This window comes from Bufo gargarizans, chromosome 6 (genome assembly GCF_014858855.1).
Source record: "Bufo gargarizans isolate SCDJY-AF-19 chromosome 6, ASM1485885v1, whole genome shotgun sequence".
NCBI lineage: Eukaryota > Metazoa > Chordata > Amphibia > Anura > Bufonidae > Bufo > Bufo gargarizans.
The window spans coordinates 122,576,857-122,601,650 of record NC_058085.1 but is presented as its reverse complement, the minus strand read 5'-3'; the positions used below and the strand labels follow the sequence as shown (position 1 = coordinate 122,601,650).

Genomic DNA, 24,794 nt, shown 5'->3' with positions numbered 1-24,794 from the left:
GTGTCAAAAAATAAAATCTCACATGAACTCACCATACCCCTCACAGAATCCAAATGCGTAAAATTTTTTAGACATTATATTCCAGACTTCTCTCACGCTTTAGGGCCCCTAAAATGCCAGGGCAGTATAAATACCCCACATGTGACCCCATTTCGGAAAGAAGACACCTCAAGGTATTCCGTGAGGGGCATATTGAGTCCATGAAAGATTTAAATTTTTGTCCCAAGTCAGCGGAAAGGGAGACTTTGTGAGAAAAAAAAATAAAAAATTTCCGCTAACTTGTGCCAAAAAAAACTAAAATTCTATGAACTCGCCATGTCCATGCCATGGGTGTCTTTTTTTCCAAAATGGGGTCACATGTGGGGTATTTATACTGCCCTGGATTTTTAGGGGCCCTAAAGCGTGAGAAGAAGTCTGGGATCCAAATGTCTAAAAATGCCCTCCTAAAAAGTATTTGGGCCCCTTTGCGTATCTAGGCTGCAAAAAAGTGTCACACATGTGGTATCACCGTACTCAGGAGAAGTTGGGGAATGTGTTTTGGGGTGTCATTTTACATATACCCATGCTGGGTGAGATAAATATCTTGGTCAAATGCCAACTTTGTATAAAAAAATAGGAAAATTTGTATTTTGCCGAGATATTTCTCTCACCCAGCATGGGTATATGTAAAAGACACCCCAAAACACATTCCCCAACTTCTCCTGAGTACGACGATACCAGATGTGTGACACTTTTTTGCAGCCTAGGTGGGCAAATGGGCCCACATTCCAAAGAGCACCTTTCGGATTTCACAGGGCATTTTTAACAGATTTTGATTTCAAACTACTTCTCACACATTTGGGCCCCTAAAATGCCAGGGCAGTATAACTACCCCACAAGTGACCCCATTTTGGAAAGAAGACACCCCAAGGTATTTTGTGATGGGCATAGTGAGTTCATGGAAGTTTTTATTTTTTGTCACAAGTTAGTGGAATATGAGACTTTGTAAGAAAAATAAATCATCATTTTCCGCTAACTTGTGACAAAAAATAAAAAATTCTAGGAACTCGCCATGCCCCTCACGGAATACCTTGGGGTGTCTTCTTTCCAGAATGGGGTCACTTGTGGGGTATTTATACTGCCCTGGCATTTAGGGGACCTAAAGCGTGAGAAGTAGTTTGAAATCCAAATGCGTAAAAAATGCCCTGTGAAATCCTAAAGGTGCTCTTTAGAATTTGGGCCCCTTTACGCACCTAGGCTGCAAAAAAGTGTCGCACATGTGGTATCGCCGTACTCAGGATAAGTTGGGCAATGTGTTTTTGGGTGTCTTTTTACATATACACATGATGGGTGAGAGAAATATCTCGGCAAAAGACAACTTTTCCAATTTTTTTATACAAAGTTGGCATTTGACCAAGATATTAATCTCACCCAGCATGGGTATATGTAAAATGACACCCCAAAACACATTACCCAACTTCTCCTGAGTATGGCGATACCACATGTGTGACACATTTTTGCAGCCTAGGTGGGCAAAGGGGCCCACATTCCAAAGAGCACCTTTCGGATTTCACCGGCCATTTTTTACAGATTTTGATTTCAAACTACTTCACACGCATTTGGGCCCCTAAAATGCCAGGGCAGTATAACTACCCCACAAGTCACCCCATTTTGGAAAGAAGACACCCCAAGGTATTTCATTATGGGTATAGTGAGTTCATGGAAGTTTTTATTTTTTGTCACAAGTTAGTGGAATATGAGACCTTGTAAGAAAAAAAAAAAAAAAAAGAATTCATCACTTTCCGCTAACTTGTGATAAAAAATAAAAAGTTCTATGAACTCACTATGCCCATCAGCGAATACCTTAGGGCAGGGATCTCAAACTGCGGCCCTCCAGCTGTTGCAAAACTACAACTCCCACAATGTCCAGACAGCCTACAGGTATCAGCCTACAGCAGGGCATTGTGGGAGTTGTAGTTTTGCAACAGCTGGAGGGCCGCAGTTTGAGATGCCTGCCTTAGGGTGTCTACTTTCTGAAATGGGGTTATTTGTGGGGTTTTTCTACTGTCTGGGCATTGTAGAACCTCAGGAAACATAACAGGTGCTCAGAAAGTCAGAACTGCTTCAAAAAGCGGAAATTCACATTTTTGTACCACAGTCTGTAAACGCTATAACTTTTACCCAAACCATTTTTTTTTACCCAAACATTTTTTTTTAATCAAAGACATGTAGAACAATAAATTTAGAGAAAAATTTATATATAGATGTCTTTTTTTAGAAAAATTTTACAACTGAAAGTGAAAAATGTCATTTTTTTGCAAAAATGTTGTTAAATTTCGATTAATAACAAAAAAAGTAAAAATGTCAGCAGCAATGAAATACCACCAAATGAAAGCTCTATTAGTGAGAAGAAAAGGAGGTAAAATTCATTTGGGTGGTAAGTTGCATGACCGAGCAATAAACGGTGAAAGTAGTGTAGTGCAGAATTGTAAAAAGTGGTCTGGTCATTAAGGGTGTTTAAGCTGGGGGGGGGGTGAAGTGGTTAATGGTGTCTTAGGTTGTGTCACCAGTAGGTAAGTGTACAGGGATCCGTCAATCAGACCTCCCATCCTAGCTTGATCAAGCACCCTAGTGATGGTTCTAATTACATCAAACTTGGGGTCATGATTTTTTATCAGCGGGTTTGACAGTGAGGGAACCGTTGTTGCACAGCTCATCTAGAGCCTCTATCTCTGCTGTTGTCATATTTGGGTGTCTTAAGCCACTCTTCTGCAGAGGACCCTTAAGCTTGTTAATGTCTGCCCTAACTGTGGGGTGAAGTCGCTCTTCGTGTGTAAACCAACATCGCGGAGTGAGAGCTCACAACTGTTAACACTTTCACCACTAGACACATGTCTATTTTCATCAGAGAACCACATTTTAAGTTTAATATTCCTGAAAAACCGCTGTAGGTCAACTTCAAGTTGGAACCAGTCCACACCCACTGAAGGGCAATATGACAGACCCTTAGACAAAAGTTCAGTCTGTGCATCAGTAAGTACGTGGGAGGATATATTTACCACTACTGATCTATTTTCCTCACAGGCCGGCTTCTTGCTGTGCGTTGTTCCGTTTCTCAATCTATGCTGTCTTTGTCCGCCACGTCTGGTCCTTTTGGATCTAGGCCCACTCCTAAAAAACGATCATCCTGCTGCTCAACTTGTGTGGATCCCATTACTGTGGAAGGTGCCAATTTATTCCTGGAGTTGTCCACATATTTCCTTGGGTTGTTGTTACCGCCATAGTTGGGCTGGCGTCTCTGGCCTCTCGGTTCATGCCAGGAGTATACATTTCCACGTTTGTAATCCTCCTCATCTCGTAGCCATTTACACTTTTTAATCACCTCCTGCTCCTTTCTGAATTTGTCCAGATATACGGAACAGCTCGTTAAGTACATCTCATAATCCTGTGCCGGCAGGACATATATATATATATATATATATATATCTAGAAATGGAAGATGAAGATGCAGCACATTTGTCGGTTGGGTGTAAAATCATGCCAATATGAACCAGCACCAAGGTCCCATTCAAAAAGAAGAAAGAAGCCAGCAGCACACCATTAAGATAAAAAAAACACGTGTGGTTTATTCACCCAGTGTCATGTAGCGACGTTTCAACTGCTTGTTGCGGTCACATAGCTTGAGAAAGACCGCAATAAGCGGTTGAAACGTCGCTACATGACACTGGGTGAATAAACCACATGTGTTTTTTTTATCTTAATGGTGTGCTGCTGGCTTATTCGTTTATATATATATACAGTACAGACCAAAAGTTTGGACACACCTTCTCATTCAAAGAGTTTTCTTTATTTTCATGACTATGAAAATTGTAGATTCACACTGAAGGCATCAAAACTATGAATTAACACATGTGGAATTATATAAAACAGATACTGGGCACTCTCTTAATATGGGAACCTCATAGTTTATTAATAATACCGCACATAAACAGTTAATACTTCCCTATTTTAGATAATAAAACATGCAATATAAATGAAAAAATGCAATACAATAAAAAAGATTCCTCAAATGATTGGTACCGATCACACATAGAGTAAAACAAATAAAATAGAATATATATAAAAATATATAAATATATATAGAATGTCTCTGGGTATTTAAGGGGTGAAACAAGATCTCCAATTTGCTGTCCCTCCAACTGAATTTGGATGTAGGAAAGGTCGTTTATGGGAGTGTTGTATAAGTCCTCCACTAGACCGAAATAGCGATATAGTTGCAGTGATCTATTAAAGCGGCATCCCGCAATTACTCACTGTTTCGCTGTACACTTGTGCATCCGCCGCTATGTCCGTGTTGTAATTCAGGGATGTTCGCTGATGGTCACACTCCCTTTGCTGTCTTCCCGGCGCCGCTCCGTAGGTCTAAGAGCCGGCACTTGGGTAAGTTTACAGACTCCTTGTACCACGCTGAGCTTGCTGTATAGGTGAGCGTGATAGACTCTTACAGCCTGTCCTCAGAAGTGCGTGTAGGGTCTGCAGTTGAAGACAGGAGTAATTTTGATGCGGGCGGTGTGATAGCGCACAGAGTCCAAGTCCATCCAGGGGTCCTAGCACCAAACGCGTTTCGGGGTCTATTGTTACCCCTTCCTCAGTGGAATTATATACATAACAAAGTGTGAAACAACTGAAAATATGTCATATTCTAGGTTCTTCAAATTAGCCACCTTTTGCTTGCAATTTAAAAAAAAATATAGAGGAATTATCTGGTAAATGTTACGTTACTGCACGCACACAAAGAAAAAACGAAACAGAAAAAACTCACATGTTATTATTGTGTTATTGGTTTTGTTTGTTTGAAACAAACTTTACTCCAGCATCTAAAACTGGTGGTCTACAGGAGAGGTAGATCTCACAGTGCAGAAAAAGTGGAACAAAAAATGAATTAACAAAATATTACAATGTATTATTTCCAGAAACCAGACTGAGACCAAGAAGGTATTAGCCCCAATACAGTCTGCTAAGGCCCAGTTCACACATCAGCTTTTTGTACAGTTATTGTGAGATAAAACCAGTAGTGAAGTCTACTCAGCGATAAGATATAATGGAAAGATTTTGACCTGTTCCATGTTTTTGACCCGCACCTGGTTTTGGCTTACAATAAGGCCTCATGCACACGACTGTTGTGTGTTTTGCGGTCCGCAAACTGTGGATCCGCAAAACACGGATGGCGTCCGCGTGCATTCCGCAATTTGCGGAACGGCACAGACAGCCATTAATATACCTGCCTATTCTTGTCCACAAAACGGACAAGAACAGGACAGGTTATATTTTTTTTGCAGACCACGGAACAGAGCAATGGATGCAGAAATCACACGGAGTGCTGTCCACATCTTTTGCGGTCCCATTGAAGTAAATGGGTCCGGATCCAAGCCGCAAATAATGCGGCTCGGATGCGGAAAAAAACAACAGTCTTGTGCATGAGGACTTACTGATGGAATAAACTGATCAAATACTGTGAACCAGGCCTAATACGTTTCTTTTTATTTCCATTAGGTATTGTGAGTCAAAAACATAGAACAGGAGGAAATATTTCCATCATACCTTATCGCTGTGTAGGCTTTACTAGTGATTTTGGCTCACAATAACTGATGGAAATAACTGACCAAATAACTGAAGTGTGAGCCTTAGGGCTGTTTCACATTTGCGGTAAACAGATCTGGCAGGCTGTTATACTATAGTAAATGGGGCCGGGCGGTATTTCGGCAACAAATGGTAGCACCCGGTATGGCCGCTATAGCAACAACAGTCGCATGCAGTACTGCCCCATGTGAACAGCATATTTGCAGTTCTGAGGACTTCGGACTGCTGAAATTAGAAGGAAAGGTGGAAACACATATGCCAGATCCATATTCCATTTTTGGGATAAAGCGACCTGTCTGTCCCACTGATTTAGTGAAAAGAAAGAATGCACTTGGGTGTTCTTTCTCGTGGCGTAGAGATCCACCCGGGGAGTCCCCAATTTTGTGCACAGTTGTTAAAAAATTTCTCTCTTGAGAGACTATTCTCCAGGATTGATGGTACGCCTGCTCAGGAGGTCTGCCGTGACATATTCTTTCCTTTTTAGGTGGACTGCTGTGATCAACAGAACTGATCTTTAGCAGATCAGATCTTCAGCTAGGTGCAAAGACTGAAGGGGAGGATATTTTGAATCCTCCTTTTGTTTTAGGAAGTATACAGTTGTTATACTGATAGTACTTGGACATGCTGACCCTTTAGAAGGTCCTCTGCCTTGAGGAAGGTCTCCAGAACTGCTCTTAATTCCGTGTAGTTCAATTATCTATGGGAAAGATCTTGATGCCAACGATCCTGAAAATAAAGGTCCTGGACCTTGGCCTCCCAATCTGTCTTGCTGGCATCTGTTGTTACTAAGATATACGGATTTAAAGTTCACGGGATCCCTAGTGACAGATTTCAAACTCTGTTTTACCCACCATTTCAAACTCTGTTTTACCCTGTTGGGTATTAGTATCTTTAAGTACAAGGAACTCTGATCTCTGTCTCAGTGTTACAGAACTGTCTTCTGGAGAAGCCACGTCAAACTGGTTCCAGGGAACTGTGGGAATGCGTTAAGTCATCAGGCGTTTGATAACAGGTAGCAAGTTTCTGAAAGGGTAAACATGCAACTTAAAGCATTAAGTTGCATGTTTACAAATTTAGGGAGGATAGTCATTAAGTCACTTCCCTTGTAGTTCTCGTCAGAGTCCCTGTCATAACAGGTTGTAGTGAAATCTTCCAACACAGCACAGGATGATAGAGTAACCAGGAAATACTAGACACGTGCTTCTGTAGTTGTTATGAGCACTGGTAGGATTGACATGTGAAAGGATAGTGTATAGGTGGCGAGCAAAGAACCAACCTGCTTTTTTATACAGCCAAGAAGAGAACATTCTTAAACTATGGGTCTACTCCTGATCAGCCTCCACCAAACCCTAAAGAAGTTTACTGGATACAAAGCACAGATCCTGGTAATGGGTGTGGATACTGCTGGGAAGACAACCATCCTTTACAGGCTAAAGCTGCACTACAATACATACCGCTGGGTTCAATGTAGAAACGGTAGAACCCACAGGTAATGTCACCTTCACTGTGTGGGATTTGGGCAGTCAGGACAGGACTATAATTAGACCTCTGTGGTAACATTACTATCAAAACACAGATGGGCTTATATTTGTCGTGGACAGTGATGACCCTGAGAGATTTCTGGAAGCCAGACTTACTGCCCTGCCACCAAGACCCCGCTGAGGAAGGTCGTACCAGACCGAAACGTCCGGGAATTATGTCTTATGTGGCTACATACTAATGATTTACTTGTATACATGTATACAAAAGATAATGTGCAAAGAGAATAAAATGTAAAAAAATAAAATAAAATTGCACGATAATTTGGAGTGCCGTGGATTAACCCTACTCTTGTTTTACCACTCTCACGGGCACCCACACTGGACTCAAGGTGTGCGGAGTACATATCTTTACAATTTGTCATGCTTGCGAGTGATGAAATGAGAGGAGTCCCCTTTGTGGTGATGGCCAATAAGCAAGATCTACCAGGTGCCAGGCGCCCCGAGAACTCTCCGAAGAGCTGGGACTGTGGAAGATGAAAGGACACAAGAGGCATGTCCTAGGATGTTGTACCACCACTGGAGATTGACTTAACGAGAAAATAGAGGTCCTTGCTGACTTGGTGAAACAATTTAAGAACAACAAGGCATTCTATGTCAACAAAACAAAAAAAAAATTTGCATGTGACTTAAATCTTTTCATATCACCATAATGTAAAATGCTAAAATGTGACCAAACTCTGATTCCAGATCCTCTGTTAATGAAAAAATATGACTTGCATACACTACAATGACCATAATACATTCGCGTAATGTATGAGCTGAAGATCACAATACACATGTACAGTATATATGCTGCCTAACTATTGACATTTCATCGTAACACCTTATTAGACTGGTGAATGAGTTAATACAGTATACTGGGTATGACAATGTATAATTCCCTGTCATTTCTATTGCTTCTCTGAATATTAACATTTGATTTTATAAATAAATTGCAATATACAAATATCTGAAATATTATTATTGTCTCTCCTCTTTTTCATCAAAGCAAACTTAAAGGGAACCTGTCATGTGGATATTTGATTATAATCTAACTAATTATACACAATCATTAACTACTAAAAAGTACCTTAGATGTATTCACTTACTGGTGTGACAGATGGTTACCTCATAATATACACACAAAGATGCCGCATGCCGCATGCTAATGAGCTGATTGGAGTCCAGCGTGATGTCATTGAGTCCAGCGTATATTTAATTCAGAGCTATAGCCACTCCCCTGCCCACCTGCTGCTGATTCCTATGGAAACAAACTGTCATTCAGCAGCAGGTGGGCGGGGAGAGTTAGGAGCTCATGAATATTCAGGACTCATCATTATCAGCTGGAGCTTTTCAATACAAGATGGCAGATTGACTGGGTCAATTAAAGAAAGTGACCCAGCATTTTGATAAGAGAATCAGTCACTTATTTATGTTGCCCTTAGTTAGGACACCATAAAACCGGTGACAGGTTCCCTTTAAAGGGAACCTGTCACCTCAAAAACGCATATAAAACCGCCAGCATTACCTTATAGTAGCCCCCAGTCTGTTATTAATGATGTGTTTGATCCGGTAATTTGATGCTCTATACATGATAAAAACGTTGTTTTAATCGCCATCAGGGCTATCTCGACGGTCAGTCTATAGTCAAGGAGGCAGCGGCCTTCTTGCTTTAAGTGAAGATAAGCATCACCCTTAACCGTCCCCTCTTCTGTGGGATTGACATCCTACAGTGCGTCCTGGGATTGCGTTAGTCTCACGCATGCACGGTGCGCTCCTTGTTACTGCACGATCCCGGCTCCCGCAGTTAGCTGGGTTTCATCAGAAGACCACACATGCGCGAGACTAACGCGATCCCAGGCCGCACTGCAGGATGTCAATCACACAGAAGAGGGAACGGTTAGGGGGCGGGCTTATTTTGACTTCAAGCAAGGAGGCCGCTGCCCTCTTGACTTCAGACTGACCTGCGAGATAGCGCTGATGGCGAATAAAACATTGTTTTTGTCAGGTATGGAGCATCAAATTACCGGATCAAACACATCATTAATAACAGACTGGGGGCTACTATAAGATAATGCTGACAGTTTTATATGCGATTTTGAGGTGACAGGTTCCCTTTAACCCAGCACAGTAGGGTCCTACATTAAACAGGTATATGCATATACAGTATATATATACAGTTGCGAGAAAAAGTATGTGAACCCTTTGGAATGATACGGATTTTTGCACAAATTGGTCATAAATTGTAATCTGATCTTCATCTAAGTCACAACAATAGACAATCACAGTCTGCTTAAACTAATAACACACAAATAATTAAATGTCACCATGTTTTTATTGAACACACCATGTAAACACTCAGAGTGTAGGTGGAAAAAGTATGTGAACTCCTAGACTAATGACATCTCCAAGAGCTAATTGGAGTGAGGTGTCAGCCAACTGGAGTCCAATCAATGAGATGAGATTGGAGGTGTTGGTTACAGCTGCTCTGCCCTATAAAAAACACACACCAGTTCTGGGTTTGCTTTTCACAAGAAGCATTGCCTGATGTGAATGATGCCTCGCACAAAAGAGCTCTCAGAAGACCTACGATTAAGAATTATTGACTTGCATAAAGCTGGAAAGGGTTATAAAAGTATCTCCAAAAGTCTTGCTGTTGATCAGTCCACGATAAGACAAATTGTCTATAAATGGAGAAAGTTCAGCACTGCTGCTACTCTCCCTAGGAGTGGCCGTCCTGTAAAGATGACTGCAAGAGCACAGCGCAGACTGCTCAATGAGGTGAAGAATCATCCTAGAGTGTCAGCTAAAGACTTACACACGTCTCTGGTATATGCTAACATCCCTGTTGGCAAATCTACGATACATAAAACACTAAACAAGATTGGATTTCATGGGAGGATACCACAGAGGAAGCCACTGCTGTCCAAAAAAACATTGCTTCACGTTTACAGTTTGCACAAGAGCACCTGGATGTTCCACAGCAGTACTGGCAAAATATTCTGTGGACAGATGAAACCAAAGTTTAGTTGTTTGGAAGAAACACACAACATTATGTGTGGAGAAAAAGAGGCACAGCACACCAACATCAAAACCTCACCCCAATTGTGAAGTATGGTGGTGGGGGCATCATGGCTTGGGGCTGCTTTGCTGTGTCAGGGCCTGGACGGATTGCTATCATCGAAGGAAAAATTAATTCCCAAGTTTATCAAGACATTTTGCAGGAGAACTTAAGGCCATCTGTCCACCAGCTGAAGCTCAACAGAAGATGGGTGTTGCAACAGGACAACGACCCAAAGCATAGAAGTAAATCAACAACAGAATGGCTTAAACAGAAGAAAATACGCCTTCTGGAGTGGCCCAGTCAGAGTCCTGACCTCAACCCGATTGAGATGCTGTTACATGACCTCAAGAAAGCGATTCACACCAGACATCCCAAGAATATTGCTGAACTGAAACAGTTCTGTAAAGAGGAATGGTCAAGAATTACTCCTGACCGTTGTGCACGTCTGATCTGCAACTACAGGAAACGTTTGGTTGAAGTTATTGCTGCCAAAGGAGGTTTAACCAGTTATTAAATCCAAGGGTTCACATACTTTTTCCACCTGCACTGTGAATGTTTGCATGGTGTGTTCAATAAAAACATGGTAACATTTAATTCTTTGTGTGTTATTAGTTTAAGCAGACTGTGATTGTCTATTGTTGTGACTTAGATGAAGATCAGATCACATTTTATGACCAATTTGTGCAGAAATCCATATCATTCCAAAGGGTTCACATACTTTTTCTTGCAACTGTATATATATATATATATATATACATATATATATATAGAAACCAAAAAAGCAGCCCAGCACCACAAGACCAGAAATAACGGGTGCAGGTCCTCTAAGCCGCAGGCTTAGACGGCTATAAATAAGTATAGTTTCCAAAGATGAGGCAGCACTCCAATGAAAGTAGAAAATGTTAGGATCCTGGAATTTAATATGGAAGGATCCGCATGGGATTTTGATCATGACCAGGTCATTAGGTGAGGTTTTGGCGGGAAATTTTCCAGCCGAAAGTGGTGGTCAGTGTGGCTAAATTTAGCCAGTGTTGCTGAGGGGAGGTCAAGGGTTGGGGATTGGCTAGTTAGGGCACCTATAGGGGAAGGTTGCTGGGCAGATTAATTGTTGATGCCCAGCAACAGTTAGGGCATTGGTTGTTGATTTGTGGGGTTGGGGTCTATCCGTGTATACATTGCGGTGGCTGTCAGTGATACAGCTGTCAGCCAAAACCGCAAGATTAGAGCTGCACTCTGCCTGTCTTCCCCCTGTGAGGATTCGCCTGCTGTCTGCCGTTGCTGTCGGCCGTACCTGATGGAGGATTTCATTGCTGCCCTGCGGAGCCGTGCTGAGGAGGAGGGAGCGTCTGCCTGGCTGGAGGCTTGCCTGTCGGACCTGTCGCCTGCTGTTCGAGAGTTGCCTGGAGCTGTGGGAGCCCTCTGCGGTGATGGACCAGAGCCTGCGATCCCTGTTGCTGCCTTGCCTGCGCTGCGCTCTTCTCAGCGTGAGAGGAGGCAGCGCACCCGTTTTTCCCCTTCTCCCTCCAGGTCCTCTGCTGAGCGGCGGCGTCCAGAGACGCGGCAGGCATCAGAGTCCAGACCCGGAAGTAGCAGTGCAGGTGTGATGTCACTTCCGGTGGTGCAGCAGCCTTCTGTGTCCCCCAGGAACTTTGATGTGGCTGATGGTTCCGGCAGTCCTTTGTTTCCTGGGCACCCTCTGGTGGACAGTCAAGGAACTTCTTTTCGCCGCAGAAGTGGGAAGAGGTCCAGGACCCGCGGTCATCAGGGGCAGCGTCCAGCTGTGCGGCTCCACTCCAGTGTTGAGCTGCGGGCGGATGCGTGCCAGGAAGATACCTCTTTGCCACCAGGAGCGTCATCGCTTTCCCCTCCTCGCAGGACTGAGGCTTCGTCTGATGGTGAGTGCCTTAGTGGCTTAGCTCCGGTACTTACCTCCTTGTCCTCTGTCCTCTCCTCGCTTCAAGCTATGATTCCCACTGTCCCGCTATCTGCTGTGCCGTCTGCCGTTGCGGATGATGTTACGTCTGCATGGCGGTCGGTCGGGCAGAGGGATGAGCAGAATTCTGACAGCGAAGGTTCCCTCCCTCTTCCGTTATTTTGTAAGCGGAAGGGGGTAGCGGAGACTTGTTACAAGGAGGCTCTCCCTTGCGAGATGTCTCCCTTAGGTTTTCATTTGCCTGTTTCTGTTAAAGAAAAAATTTGGCGTAATGAATTTGTTGAGATTTTATCTCTTCTGCCTGCGTCTAAGGATTTTGTAATTAAATTGGACAAGCGTGATGAGAAGACCGAGGAGGATCGGCGACGTCCGATTCCTCGGTCATTCAACAATTGGTTGCAGGCGTATTGTATTTTTTGTAGTGTCATGGGTGAGAAATTTCCTCAAAAGTGTTCTGGGTTATTTCAGCATTTAGATAATGTTTTAGAAGCCTATAAAAATTTTGGTGGTGTGGGGTGGTTTTCTTATGATGAAGGTGCTAGGCAAAAATTGTCTGTATACCCTGGTATGCGTTGGGGGTCAAAGGATGTGGGTTTGTGGCTCAATTTGTTGGTGCCGCATCGTACGTCCTTTTCCGCCCCTAGGCAGCAGCCGTCTTCAACAGTTTCTCAGCCATCTGCTTTGAGGAAGGGCACTTGCTTTGCGTTCAATGAGTCGCAGTGTCGATGGCCTTCCTCATGTAGATATCGGCATGAGTGTACCTTTTGCGGAGGCAGCCACCCCATGGTGCGTTGCTTCAAGAAAGCAAATCTGCCCTCTCAGCCATCCGCAAGGGAGTATGTTTCAAAGAGCCTGGACTCCAGTAAGGGTAGCGAGCATGGGTCCATGGTTAGAGCAGTATCCAAATCGCAAGATGGCGGAATTACTACTTAAAGGTTTTTCTGTGGGTTTTATTTTGCCTTCATTTTCAGGTTCTGGTTGTGAATGGGTTAATAACCTGTCTTCAGTTAACCAATTCCCATCCGTGGTGCGTGCGAAGTTGATGAAGGAGTTGGAGGCGGATAGGATTTCTGGTCCTTTCTCTTCCCCTCCGTTTGTCAATTTCCGTCTCTCACCATTGGGCATTGTACCCAAGAGGGAACCAAATGCCTTTCGTTTGATTCATCATTTATCTTTCCCTTATGGGGCATCTTTAAATGATGAGATTGATAAGGCATTATGTTCTGTTAAATATGCTACCTTTGACGCTGCAGTGGACATGGTTCGCTCGTTTGGTCAGGGTGCTTTAATGGCAAAGGCCGACATTCAGTCGGCTTTTCGCTTATTGCCGGTTCACCCGTCTTGTTTTAATTCTCTGGGTTTTCAGTTTCAAGGGTTGTTTTATTTTGACAGATGTTTACCTATGGGTTGTTCTGTGTCCTGTTTTTATTTCAAAGCTTTTTTCTCTTTTATTGAATGGGTTGTGTCTGTTCGGTGCATGAAAGGCGCAGTGACACATTATTTAGATGATTTTTTGTTTATTCCCCAGTTGGTTCCCCAGTTTGTTCTGATTTGTTGGATTCATTTTTCCAGGTTTGTTCTGAGTTTGGTGTTCCTTTGTCTGCTGAGAAGACTGTTTATCCTGTTGATTGTTTGGAGTATTTAGGTATTACTATTGATTCGGTAAAGGGGGAGTTCCGTCTCACTCAGGAGAAGGTAATTAAAATTTGTTCAGTGATTTCAGATCTGTTGAGTAGGAGGAAAGCTACGGTTAAGGAGATTCATCATTGCTGGGTCTTTTGGCTTTTGCATCTAGAGTTATGCCAATGGTTCGGGTTTTTTGTCGTCAGCTGGCGGCCTTAATTGCAGGTATTAGGAATCCGGTTTTTCATGTTCGGTTGTGTAGGGATAGTAAGGATGATTTAGTGATTTGGTTGGAACTTTTTAGGAATTATAATGGTCGTTCCTTTTGGCAGGATCAGTTTGTGTTTGCCCCCTCTTTGAAGCTGTTCACGGATGCAGCGGGGGCATCTGGTTTCGGGGCTTTCTGGAATAGGCACTGGTGTGCCGCTGCGTGGCATTCATCTTGGGTGGATAATTGTGTAACGAAGAATATAGTGGTTTTAGAATTGTTCCCTGTTATTGTGGCTCTGGTTTTATGGGGTAGGTTTTTTGCTAATAAAAGGATCTTTCGGGGGGCGCATGCGCGGGTCTCGCGAGGAGGACATGCTTCCGTGAGCTCCGCTCCACTTATCGTTTTCTCCCTAATCTAAGCGCCTTTTACTGGGCTCCAATCAGCCTCAAAACCGATGCAGGGATCCCCGAAGATGACCCGCACTAAAGGGAGATCGAAAATTCCGGGCACCCCGGTCCCGTCGCAAACTTTACCGGAGTTATTCAGACAGACCAGGCAAACTGTCATGGCGGACCCTCCGTCAGAGCCTGCTAGCCCGACCTCATCAGACGGTGGCGGATCCGCTCCGGACACAGCTGCTCCTAATACAGGTCAGAACGATCTATACAAGAACATTGCAGCCCTGTTTAAAACGGAGCTATCTCAGGCGGTTTCTGAGTTTTCCCGCCAAATCCAAGATTTGGGAAATAGAGTCTCTGACTTGGAGACACGAATGGATGATATGTCCGATGCATTGGACCGTGATAAAGAGGATATTACCTCACATGACGCTCACCTGATAGAGTTAGAGCTCAAACTAGAAGACCTCGAGAACCGGTCTAGGCGGGGAAATCTGAGGGTCAGGGGCCTTCCTGAATCCTTCACTGATCTACAGGATACCCTCACCACACTGTTTGCGGCCTTGCTACCACAGACAGAACTCAATCTCCTGAAAATGGACAGAGTCCACAGGGCTTTGGGGAAGCCTCGCAGTACGGATCTCCCTAGAGATGTCATACTCAAGTTCCATCATCCGGAATCAAGAGATAAAATCCTGGCTGCAGCAAGGGACCTCCCTGAGTTACCTGGTCTTCCAGCTTCGGTCCATCTCTATGCAGACTTGGCTCCTTCTACGCTCCGCAGACGCCGTGAGATGAGACCAGTCACACAGTCCCTGCAGAAAGCCCACATTCGATACAGGTGGGGGTTCCCCTTTAACCTATCGTTCCAGCTAAATTCCCGACTTCACACTGTCCATTCACCGGCGGAGGGACTGGAAGTCCTGCAACGAGCAGGGATTCCCTGCGAACCTCAAGCTCATCGTCCTTCGTCCCCGAAACCTCAGAGGCCGGCTAGGGTCTGGACCAAAGTCCCTGCTACACCGAATGGATCCAGCAGATCAAGAAATACCTGAGCTCTTCATATCGGGACAGTAGCAGATTCCTGTTCCTTGGTTTGAGATATTGTGGGGATTCTCTGTTGTTACCTGCCTCTATGTTATGCGAGGCCAACCCTTCTAATTCAGGGGTTCGATAATGTGGATTTTCATGTTGTCCCTGTTTATGGGTTATTGTGAGAGAGTACTGCTAGTCAGATGCGGGCTAGCCCTCTACTCGCTTTTCCCACTTATGATTACTTTTAATTATGAGCTTACCAGCTCTCAATTTTGTTCCACGTTTTATTACGTTAATCCAATGTTTAACTGTTTATTCCTTTGTTTCTTGGAGACATGGTATAAGGATTCGCATTGTAATGCTCGAGGGGGAGGTGCTGCTGGGATGATGTTGGCCCTGGAGGCGGATGGCGTCTGGTTTTCTCCCCAAACTAATAGCAAGATTCTGAACTACCATCATGTGTAAGGTACTTACGCATAATGTGAGGGGTCTAAACTCCCCCCGAAAGAGAAAGACAGCTTTCTCCGTTTATATTAAACACAAGCCTGACGTCATCTGCCTTCAGGAGACTCATTTCACCACCACATCCCATCCTAAGTACTTTCACTCGCAATATTCCACTTTCCACTCCTCCGCATTCACCTCAAAATGTAGAGGAGTAGTGACACTATTGAGGAACTCCTTCCCGTTTACAGTATCCCAGACGTGCATTGACCCAGAAGGGAGATACGTGATCATGTTGGGGACTTACAGGGATGAGTCTCTTTGTTTAGTCAACTCATATGCTCCTAACGAGGATCCCATTTCCTTTTTTGAGAAGGTTGGAAAAGTCATTGACTCTCTTACATTCCATAAATTGGTGTGGTGTGGGGACTTTAATTTTACTATACATCCTGTGCTAGATCGCTCCTCCCCCCCCTCTACTCCACGGTCAGCGTCATTGACAAATAAGATCCAACGAGTACTCCAGTCCTTATCTCTAGCTGACACCTGGAGAGAGCATAATGGGTCCCAGAGAAGTTACACCTTTTATTCATCGGCCCACAGAGTGTATTCCCGCTTAGACATGATTTTGTCTTCCGCTTCTCTCCTCCCACATTTATCCTACTCCCGACATGTGGTCTCTTCCTGGTCGGACCATGACATGGTAATCTCGGATTTTGCGGCCCCACAGATTGGTCCTAACCCGTTTCACTGGAGGCTAAACGAATCTCTCTTGACTCATACGGCTCAATTTACTCAATTGCAGGATGAGCTCACACAGTTCTTAGCTGAGAACGTCTCACCTGATATTAACCCTATGACACTTTGGCTAACGCATAAAGCCTTTATGAGGGGTAGATTGATAAGTTTGGCCTCCAGGAGAAAGAGAGAACGTACCCAAGCTCAAGTTGGGCTGGAAGCCAAATTGAACAGACTTGTCTGGGCTCATCAGAGATCACCGTCTCTTTATTTGCTTAAGGCAATTAAAGACGCTAAGCTACAACTTAACATGATACTCACAAATAATACAGAAAAAGCCCTTAGATGGACGAACTCTTTCTATTATAGGTACGCCAATAAGCCGGATAAACTATTAGCCAGCCAACTTAAAAGTAAACAGAGGATCAATCACGTTTTTAAAATTAATACAAGATCAGGCCACACCTCCTCCAATCCTGACACTATCTATGCTGCTTTTCAGGAATTTTATGCACACCTCTACTCGGCCCCCCTAGGAGATGCTACCCCCCAGATAAATGAGTTCCTGTCATCGGTTCAGCTCCCTGTCTTATCCCCAGAGTCCCAAACAGAACTCAGTAAACAGGTCTCAGCGGAAGAAGTGGAATACGTTATTAACTCCTTAAAGTTAGGGAAAGCCCCAGGCCCTGATGGCTACTCAGCCTTATATTATAAAAAATTCGCCCCTCTGCTTATCCCACATATAACCAATTTTTGCAACTACTTGATGCAAGGTTCTACCCCTCCTGAAGAATTTTTGAAGGCCTCTATCACAGTGATCCCTAAGCCCAACAAGGACCCCTTGCTCACATCCAACTACAGGCCGATCTCTTTGTTGAACATTGACAACAAACTTTTTACCGCTATATTGGCTGGGAGACTTAATAGACTCCTTCCAAGCCTCATCCACAGAGACCAAGTCGGGTTCATACCTGGCAGGGAAGCTCCTGATAACATTAGGAAACTACTTAACATAATCCATGACTCGAATAAATCTAAAACCCCGCTAGCTCTACTGGCTCTAGACATTGAAAAGGCTTTCGATTCTGTCACATGGACGTACCTTTACAGTGCCCTATCGAAAATGGGTATTAAGGGTCCATTTCTAGCTGCCGTCCGAGCCCTCTATTCTAAACCGGAGGCTTATCTTAAATTACCCTCTACTAGGGCGTCCTGTATCCCCATCAGACGAGGCACGCGGCAGGGATGCCCGTTGTCCCCAGCCCTATTCGCCCTGGCCATCGAACCCCTAGCTGCTCAAATACGATCTCACCCTGATATTAAAGGGCTGACGATTGGTGGGGCAGAATACAAACTCAACCTCTTTGCGGATGATCTCCTGTTAACCATAACCAACCCCATTATCTCCTTCCCTTCCCTAATGAAACTCCTGGAGTCCTTCACCAAAGTATCTGGTCTATCCATAAACCATGCCAAGTCTGAAATGCTTCTCTGTAACACTTCCTCCTCTACCAGGTCATTACTTACTCAAAAGTTCCCATTCCAACTTAGGCCCCAATATATCCCCTATCTGGGGGTTCTGTTACCTAAGACACTGGACACAACCTATAGGGTTAACTATTCACCCATGTATAAAAAGATACGACAGGACCTGGTGACTTGGCAATCCCTACCGGTGTCATGGGTGGGCAGGATCAACATTGTCAGGATGGTTGTTCTTCCGAGACTCCTGTATTTATTTAGGGCTCTGCCTATCCCAGTACAAGTGCGGGATCTGAGAGCAGTCCAGAAGGACATAATGAAGTTTATATGGGCTAACAAACGTCCTCGTATATCTAAGTCGGTAATGTGCAGACATAGGTCCCAAGGGGGACTCTCAGTACCAGACCTGGTTAAATATTACCAAGCCGCTAGACTGGCTCAAATGTTTTTGACCCATTTAAATCCCCAGGCCCACCCTTTATGGATTCCACTTGAGCGCTCTTTCCTATCTCCCTACACATGGAAAGCCTTGGTCTGGAGCTCGGCACCTGTTCCTCAAGTGGTCCGTAATAAATCCCCCCTGACATACTATGCACTGATTCTTTGGAGGTCAGTTAGGTTTAAATTTAGTTTGCAATCCAAGCCCTCACCCTTATTATGTGTTGTGGGTAATCCTGCCTTCCTCCCAGGTCTACAGGGACACAAGCTCAACTGGTGGTCAGATAACAATCTGTGTACTCTCCATAGGTTCCTTGTGCGTGGTAAATTGATATCCCTTTCAGACTTCAAAGAAAAATACTCACCTCCGGTGGGAGAATATTTCCTCATGAACCAGATCTTTTCTTTCCTCAGGTCTACTCAGATACCCGACCGTAAAGTAGAATTCTCCCCTTTTGAGCGTTCTATTAATTTCTCGCTATATAGGCAAGGTCTCCTGTCGAGAATGTATGAAGCTCTGAATTCTGTCCCCGGAGATCACAAATTGGCATATATGAGAGCTTGGGAGGGAGACTTGCAGCAAGAATTTTCTCCTTCTAGATGGTCCCAGCGCTCGTTAACCCTTACGAAGGGATCCTGGCAGGTTACTTTGGCAGAAACCTCCATAAAAGTTCTTCACAGAACCTACTTGGTCCCTACGAGGCTGCATGCCATATATCCCGAAATATCCCCTATGTGTTTCAGGGGATGTAATGAGGATGGGACAATGCTACACACGTGGTGGACATGCCCGGTGGTTAAACGGTTTTGGACCCGAATAACAAACCTAATCTCTGAGGTCCTAAATTGCAACTATCCCCTTACATTGCCATTTTGCATTTTGGGAGATAAGCCTCATTGGCTAACCTTTGTCAGATTTAAGCTGTCTCAATATATACTGTTAGCGGCCAGAATTCATATAGCCTACAAATGGCGATCTGACTCATTGTCTTTCCAAGTTGTTATTGAGAGGATTAATAGAATCATGGTATCTGAAAAGCTGTCGGCTGTCCGTTCCGACACTTTCCTGAGGTTCGAAAGGGTCTGGGATCCATGGTTGTCTTCCTCACATGCTCCGGATTTAAGATATAGTGTCTCTCTCTGATGCTGACTATTTTGCATGATGGTATTCTGTCACTTAGTCACTCCACTCTCTCCTTATGTTCTAGATCTACTCAATCCCTATTATCATGCCAAAGCAATGTATTTATTTTTATTATTTTTTCTTTATTATTGATATGCTTCTCTCCAAGTATTGTTAGTATCTTTGTATAACATATTCTTTACCGATTAATGTATATGCATACCTATCTATGCTAACATATTCTCTACCGATTAATGTATATGCATACCTATCTATGCTAAAAAACCAATAAACACCTTTTGAAACTTAAAAGGATCTTTCTACACACAGATAATAAGGGGGTGTTATTTGCGGTTAATTGCTTGTCCTCAAAGTGTCCGTTAGTTGTAAAGCTATTACGCCATTTAGTTTTGCTCTGTTTGCAGCTGAATATTTGGATAAAGGCGCGCCATATTCCAGGTATAGATAATTCTATTGCTGATGCTTTGTCTCGGTTTCAGAGATTTCGCTCATTGGCAGCGGGTGCCGATTTGGAAGGGGAAATGTGCCCTCCACATCTGTGGAGTCTGATCTGGTTCAAGAAATGTCGTATCTTCAGTCGTCAGTAGCCCCAGCGACGTGGTCAGGCTATGTCCGTTCGTGGAGTCGTTGGTGTCGTTTTGTGGAAGGTAGAGGTGGGTTTCCCTTTGTCAGTAATGAGGTTTCGGCATTAGCTTTTTGTCTGTCTCTTTTTAAGATTAGGTTAGCTCATGCAACAGATGTTGAAGGGTTATAAGAGAGGTAACTGTGCTTCTGACAGCAGGTGTCCTATCTCAACTGATTTATTGGTTGCTTTGTGTGAAGCTACAGCTGTGGTTTGCATCAGTGATTATGAGTTTCTGCTTTTTTCTACCGCATTTTTGTGCATGTTTTTTGGGGCTTTCAGGATAAGCGAGCTTTTGCCGAAAAGCAGCAGGTCTGGCTTAGGGCTATTGTTAGCTAATGTGCACATTCATGCTAACTATGTTTTGTTTTTTCTTCCTACTACTAAGACGGATCAGGCTGGACAAGGTTCTTGGATTCGGGTGGGCAGGGTCAGGTCAGGTGACCTCTGCCCGGTGAGTATGCTATCATGTTTCTGGAAGTGCAGACCAGTCGGTGGTTCTTTGTTTTTTGTTCATCAGGATTTTTCTCCTTTAACACAGTATCAGTTTCCGAGGGTCTTGTGTAAATGTCTTAGTGTATTGGGTTTGGAGGACTTTCGGTTTACATCACATTCCTTTAGGATCGGGGCTGCATCCACAGCAGCTCAATTCGGTTTGGGCACTTCAATAATTAAGAGGATTGGGAGATGGTCCTCCAATCGCTTTAGGATGTATGTTCGTCCCTTTCCCGATGCTCTCTAATGTTGTTTGTCTTCTCAGGTTTCCAAGGCATCACCGTATGGATCGTCGGCCATTCCTTCATTCATTGGGCCCAGCGGAGAGCTGCAGGAAGGTTGTACGGTGATAACCTGTCATGGTCTATGGACGATGTTAGGGTCCATTGGAATGGTGTCAGAGGACTGCGCTGGGAGGGTATTATTGATGTGATTTTAGAAATGTGTTCGTTGTATCCGGACCCTGATATTATTATTCTTCATGCTGGTGGCAATGACGTGGGGAAGCTTGGGACCATGGAGTTAGCCTTCAGCATGAAGCGTGCTTTGGTCCGGATGCGGCAATTGTTTCCTGGGTCACGTTTGGTTTTTTCAGAGATGGTTCCGCGGCTGGTATGGCTATCTTGTGCGAATCTGAAATACCTGGATAAGATTAGGATTCGCATCAACAGAGTCATGGCGAAATTTATGCCCTTGGTTTGGGGTTTCTCCTATCGACACGTGGACTTGGAGGGAGGTTTGCCCGGCCTGTATTTTTCTGATGGTGTTCATCTGTCTTCCATTGGTCTTGATATTTTTAATTTGGGCTTTCAGGCTATGATAGAAGCAGCTATGGGTGGGGGGGGGGGGGGGCCATGCCTCCTGCTTAGTCGGTCTGGTCCGGTGGGTAAAGTCGCTCACTGAAATGGTGAGCGGACGAGTTATTCGGGTATTTAGGCCGAGCTTATGGCTGGTCTAATCTATGGTATTAAGCTGGTTGGTCCGAGCTTATGGCTGGGCCGTTACGTGGTTATAAAGGTTATATTGGTACATTGGTTTAATGTTTATTTGGTTTAAGCTGTTCTTTAATAAAGCTGGTCGTGGCCAAAATCTTCCACCATATATTGTGTCCACGTGTCTTATTTATTTATTTATTTATTTCAGTTGTATTTGGTAAGTGTTTTGGATGCGGGTTTGTATGATCTATAATCCCATGGATCCTTTATTCCCCTCTGTGCAACGTTTCAACCGTCTCAATGCGGTCTTTCTCAAGCATATCAAAATGGTGTCATATGGGGGTATATATACCCACAATACATTGCAAATAACAACCGTGACAATTATTCAATCTAAGATACAATAACATAGAAAATATATTATATAATACAAAAAAGCACCCCTACTAGGTGATCTATATGACATAGTGTTAATCATGATTCAATACAGTGTACAGACACATTAATCATTGTGACAACATCAAAATAAGTTGATTGATCAATATCCAATTCATCAATAAAGTATCATATCACCTGTGTATAAAAAGTGCATGTAGATTAAAAACAAACTCACACCGGGGCGTATGGATCGGAGCGCCAAAAAATCTGCATCCTTACCGCCAGACTGCGCATGCTCAGAGCACCCGCCACGTCACCAAAGAAACACCCCAACCCCCGGAGCAAAGCGTCATCACCATGGAGATGTGGGAACACATGACCAGAGCGATAGACCCATGACTCCACAGGAGGACGCGCCGGGTAGAACCACGCCCACAAGGCCGGATGAAACATTGTTAACACGGCAACAGCAGTCCCACAATGTGCGCCTAGGCCCGCCCCAGGTCACATGACAGGTATGGGCATCAAGCACAGAAAGATGGCAGGGAAAAAAGGGAAAAATTACAGACGAGGGGAGAGAAACAACACTGGCATCGCAACAAGGAACTATGTGGGTAAAGAGACCAAAAAAGTCACCATCAGATCACTGTATATATATGTAGAGAACGGAGTGCACGTGGCTTTAATAAAGTATATCAGCACTGGAAAGAATAACCTGTGCCATACTTATATAATCGGACAATAGGACGAGGGCCAACCGATCCATACGCCCCGGTGTGAGTTCGTTTTTAATCTACATGCACTTTTTATACACAGGTGATATGACACTTTATTGATGAATTGGATATTGATCAATCAACTTATTTTGATGTTGTCACAATGATTAATGTGTCTGTACACTGTATTGAATCATGATGAACACTATGTCATATGGATCACCTAGTAGGGGTGCTTTTTTGTATTATATAATATATTATCTATGTTATTGTATCTTAGATTGAATAATTGTCACGGTTGTTATTTGCAATGTATTGTGGGTATATATACCCCCATATGACACCATTTTGATATGCTTGAGAAAGACCGCATTGAGACGGTTGAAACGTTGCACAGAGGGGAACAAAGGATCCATTTTCTACTTTCATTGGAGTGCTGCCTCATCTTTGGAAACTATATATATATATATATATATATATATATATATACAGACGTGGACAAAATTGTTGGTACCCTTTGGTCAATGAAAGAAAAAGTCACAATGGTCACAGAAATAACTTTAATCTGACAAAAGTAATAATAAATTAAAATTCTATAAATGTTAACCAATGAAAGTCAGACATTGTTTTTCAACCATGCTTCAACAGAATTATGTAAAAAAATAAACTCATGAAACAGGCATGGACAAAAATGATGGTACCCCTAACTTAATATTTTGTTGCGCAACCTTTTGAGGCAATCACTGCAATCAAACGCTTCCTGTAACTGTCAATGAGACATCTGCACCTCTCAGCAGGTATTTTGGCCCACTCCTCATGAGCAAACTGCTCCAGTTGTGTCCGGTTTGAAGGGTGCCTTTTCCAGACTGCATGTTTCAGCTCCTTCCAAAGATGCTCAATAGGATTGAGGTCAGGGCTCATAGAAGGCCACTTTAGAATAGTCCAATTTTTTCCTCTTAGCCATTCTTGGGTGTTTTTAGCGGTGTGTTTTGGGTCATTGTCCTGTTGCAAGACCCATGACCTGCGACTGAGACCAAGCTTTCTGACACTGGCTAGTACATTTCTCTCTAGAATTCCTTGATAGTCTTGAGATTTCATTGTACCCTGCACAGATTCAAGACACCCTGTGCCAGACGCAGCAAAGCAGCCCCAGAACATAACAGAGCCTCCTCCATGTTTCACAGTAGGGACAGTGTTCTTTTCTTGATATGCTTCATTTTTTCGTCTGTGAACATACAGCTGATGTGCCTTGGCAAAAACTTCGATTTTTGTCTCATCTGTCCACAGGACATTCTCCCAGAAGCTTTGTGGCTTGTCAACATGTAGTTTGGCATATTCCAGTCTTGCTTTTTTATGATTCGTTTTCAACAATGGTGTCCTCCTTGGTCGTCTCCCATGTAGTCCACTTTGGCTCAAACAACGACGGATGGTGCGATCTGACACTGATGTTCCTTGAGCATGAAGTTCACCTTGAATCTCTTTAGAAGTCTTTCTAGGCTCTTTTGTTACCATTCGGATTATCCGTCTCTTAGATTTGTCATCAATTTTCCTCCTGCGGCCACGTCCAGGGAGGTTGGCTACAGTCCCATGGATCTTAAACTTATGAATAATATGTGCAACTGTACTCACAGGAACATCTAGTTGCTTGGAGATGGTCTTATAGCCTTTACCTTTAACATGCTTGTCTATAATTTTCTTTCTGATCTCTTGAGACAGCTCTTTCCTTTGCTTCCTCTGGTCCATGTCGAGTGTGGTACACACCATATCACCAAACAACACAGTGATTACCTGGAGCCATATATATAGGCCCAATGGCTGATTACAAGGTTGTAGACACCTGTGATGCTAATTAGTGGACACACCTTGAATTAACATGTCCCTTTGGTCACATTATGTTCTGTGTTTTCTAGGGGTACCATCATTTTTGTCCATGCCTGTTTCATGAGTTTATTTTTTTACATAATTCTGTTGAAGCATGGTTGAAAAACAATGTCTGACT

The 24,794-nt window shown here is 43.6% G+C and overlaps 1 pseudogene; it reads left to right on the top strand.

Moving 5' to 3' along the window:
• Positions 1 to 6,870: 6,870 nt before the first annotated feature.
• On the top strand, positions 6,871 to 7,810 carry LOC122942016 (annotated as a pseudogene).
• The last annotated feature ends 16,984 nt before the right edge of the window (positions 7,811 to 24,794 follow it).